The following is a 3,843-nucleotide window of genomic DNA, read 5'->3' as shown; positions in this document are numbered from 1 at the left end:
CAACTGACCCTTATCCTGATACAGGATGTCGGATACAAGAAATGCAAGTTCTGGCGTCCAGACCTCTGATGGTCCGAAACAGCCCCGGTCAACCGTACATATATCAAGTAAACCTAGGGTTCTCTGTGAAAGAAAATATACCAGACAAGTTTGCGATACAAGAGACTGCTCTGACCCCCACCCCTGTTGAAACTCCCATCATTCAACTGACTGGACTGAGTGTACGTGTTGGTACATGCCACAACCACAAGCAGAAGCTGTGTCTCAAGATTAACAATAGAAACACCATCCTCAGAGACATCCCCCTCGCCCAGAACAGAGTTGGCCAGTCTTATGACCTACGGCTGTGTTTTGTACTGAATGGAGCTAAGAAAAAAATGTCAGTTATCAATGCTGCTAATAACACAGTGTACACCACTGTTACAGATGTAGATTTTGACAGACCCATGTGGGTCATGATGTGTGTTTGTAGTCTGAGATATGCAGATGTAACAGGAGTACTGATATCTGGCCACGACGTCACAGGATCCTTCAAAGACCGCAAACGGTAGAAAAGTCTTCATCATCAGCATGACTCTCTACATGTACAACACAGACACCAATGTCTGAACCCAGGCCATGCGTTGATTGTCTGAAGGTCTCGATCGGGTATTGCACAAGATTGCAGTATGCAACAGATACTGGTATATGCAGTAATGATTAATGTTTGACAGTTAGTGTTAATTACAAAGTCTATCGCAAAAGAAGAAAACGAAATATGAACTGCAGCACGTCACAAATGTCTAACTATGATTCTGTATACGTGAGACATCAGGAAGTTAGTTATTTGGATCAGAATTATCCTGAGTTACTGACAAATCTGTTTTCAATGGATTATAACTTTTGACATTCATTGTAGGTTTGTGTTTGTAAATAACGGACCCATTTGTAGTGAATTATTACCTATTTATGAATAGTTAATGTGTTTTTGAGGCTTGAAATATTCTTATAGTTGCCAGATTTCTATTTCTAATTTATATGATATTTTCACTTGACATATAACCATAGTGTCATGTTTATTTTGTATAAGGCTGAACTAATGTGTGATTTTGCCCCGCATATTGTCGTACCACTGGTCTCTTCACCTTACAATGCATGCATGTATGCTCTACCAACACCGTGTTAGTAAATAAATGAGTTCGTGTAAAGCGATGATTTCGTTTGTCCTTTAAATCGAAGCTATATTATTTGAGATAGTAAAACATTCATATCAGGAAATGTGTAAAAAATTCAGGCCCTCAAATCAGGAAATTTGAATAAGGAAATTTCCTAAACATTCCAGGAAATTTACACATTTCCTGATTTGACACATTCACTGTAACATATATGCATGTGGGTCGTAGTGGAATTAGCTGTAGTAGAAACAGAAGTAGCAGCAGCAGCAGTAGTATTAGTAGGTGTAGGTGTGATAGTAGAAGCAGTAGCAATGGCAGTAGTAGTAATGGCAGTAGTAGTAGTAGTAGTAGCAATAGTAGTGGTAGTAGTAGAAGCAGCAGCAGCAGTATTATTAGTAGTAGAAATTGTAATTGTAGGTGTGGTAGTAGAAGCAGTAGTCATGGCAGTAGTAGTAATGGCAGTAGTAGTAGCAGTAGTAGTAGTAGTAGAAGAAGCAGCAGTATTAGTAGTAGTAGAAGTTGTAGTAGTAGGTGTGGTAGTAGAAGCAGTAGTAATGGCAGTAGTAGTAATGGCAGTAGTAGTAGCAGTAGTAGTAGTAGTAGTAGTAGAAGAAGAAGCAGCAGTATTTGTAGCAGTAGTAGTAGAAGTTGTAGTTGTAGGTGTGGTAGTAGAAGCAGTAGTAATGGTAGTAGTAGTTGTTGTTGTAGTAGTAGTAGTAGTGAGCAGTAGTAGTAGTAGTAGTAGTAAGTAGTAGTAGTAGTAGTAGAGTAGTAGTAGTAATAGTAGCAGTAGTAGTAGTAGTAGTAGTAGGCTAATGGTAGTAGTAGTAGTAGTAGTAGTAGTAGTGGTGGCAGTGGTGGTAGTGTAATGTAGTAGTAGTGGTAGTAGTAGTAGTAGTGAGTAGTAGGTAGCAGTAGTAGTAGTAGTGAGTAGTAGTAATGGTAGTAGTAGTAGTAGTGGTAGTGTGTGAGTAGTAGTAGTAGTAGTAGTAGTGGTAGTAGTAGTAGTAGTGAGTAGTAGTAGTGAGTAGTAGTAGTAGTAATGTGTGGTAGTAGTAGTAGTAGTAATGGTGGCAGTAGTAGTAGTAGTAGTAGTAGTGGTAGTAGTAGTGAGTAGTAGTAGTAATGGTGGTGTGGTGAAAGTGAGTAGTAGTGAGTAGTAATGGTGGCAGTGGTAGTAAGTAATAGTGAGTAGTAGTGGTGGTAGTGAGTAGAAGTAGTGGTAATAGTAGCAGTGGTGGTAGTGGTATTGAGTAGTGGTAGTAGTAGTAATGGTGGCAGTAGTAGTGGTAGTGAAGTAGTAAGTAGTAGTGGTAGTGAAGTAGTAGTAGTAGTGAGTTGTAGTAGTAGTGGTAGTAGTAGTAATGGTTGAGAGTAGTAGTAGCAGTAGTAGTAATAGTAGGCAGGTAGTAGTAGTGGTAGTAGTGGTAGTAAGTGGTAGTAGTAGTAGTGTGGTAATGGTGGCAGTGGTAGTAGTAATAGGTAGTGAGTAGTAGTGGTAGTAGTAGTGAGTAGTAGTGAGTAATGGTGATAGTAGTAGTAGTGAAGTAGTAGTGGTAGTAGTAGTGAGTAGTAGTAGTAGTAGTAGTAATTGAGTAGTAGTAGTAGTGAGTGACAGTAATGGAGTAGTAGTAGAAGTAGTAATGAGTAGCAGTAGTAGTGGTAGTAGTAGTAGTAGTAGTAGTAGTAGTAGTAGTAGTAGTAATGGTAGGTAGTAAGTAGTAGTAGTAGTAGTAGTGGTGGTAGCAGTAGTAGTAGAAGTAGTAGTAATGGTAGCAGTAGTAGTAGAAGTAGTAGTAATGGTAGCAGTAGTAGTAGTAGTAATAGTGGCAGTAGTAGTAGTAGTAGTAATGGTAGCAGTAGTAGTAGAAGTAGTAGTAGTAATGGTAGCAGTAGTAGTAGTAGTAGTAATGGTAGCAGTGGTAGTAGTAGTAGTAGTAGTAATGGTAGCAGTAGTAGTAGAAGTAGTAGTAATGGTGTAGTAGTAGTAGTAGTAAGTAGTAATGGTAGGCAGTAGTAGTGAAGTAGTGTAGTAGTAATGGTAGTAGTAGTGAGTAGTAGTGGTAATAGTAAAGTAGTAGTAGTAGTAGTAGTAGTGGTAGTAATGGTAGCAGTAGTAGTAGTGGTAGTAGTAGTAATGGTAGTGGTAGTAGTAGTAGTAGTAGTAGTAGTAGTAATGGTGGCAGTAGTAGTAGTGGTAGTAGGTAGTAATGGTGTAGAGTAGTAGTAGTAGTGGTAATGTGGCAGTAGTAGTGAGTAGTAGTAGTAATGGTGGTAGTAGTGGTAGTGAAGTGGTAGTGGTAGCAGTAGTAGTGAGTAGTGAAGTAGTAATGGTGGCAGTGGTAGTGAGTAGAAGTAGTAGTAATGGTAGCAGTAGTAGTAGAGTAGTAGTAATGGTAGCAGTAGTAGTAGAAGTAGTAGTAATGGTAGCAGTAGTAGTAGTAGTAGTAGTAGTAGCAGTAGTAGTGGTAGTAGTAGTAGAGTAGTAGTAATGTAGTAGTAGCAGTAGTAGTAGAGTGTAGTAGTAATGGTAGCAGTGAGTAGAAGTAGTAGTAATGGTAGCAGTAGTAGTAGAGTAGTAGTAATGGTAGCAGTAGTAGTAGTAGTAAGTAGTGTAGTAGCAGTGGTAGTAGTAGTAGTAGTAAGTAGTAGTAGTAGTGTTAGTAGTAGTAGTAGTAGTAATGGTAGC

Source organism: Haliotis rubra, unplaced genomic scaffold, assembly GCF_003918875.1.
Source record: "Haliotis rubra isolate DU_JTF1 unplaced genomic scaffold, ASM391887v1 Scf682, whole genome shotgun sequence".
In the NCBI taxonomy this organism is placed as follows: domain Eukaryota; kingdom Metazoa; phylum Mollusca; class Gastropoda; order Lepetellida; family Haliotidae; genus Haliotis; species Haliotis rubra.
This window is presented reverse-complemented; position numbering follows the sequence as displayed.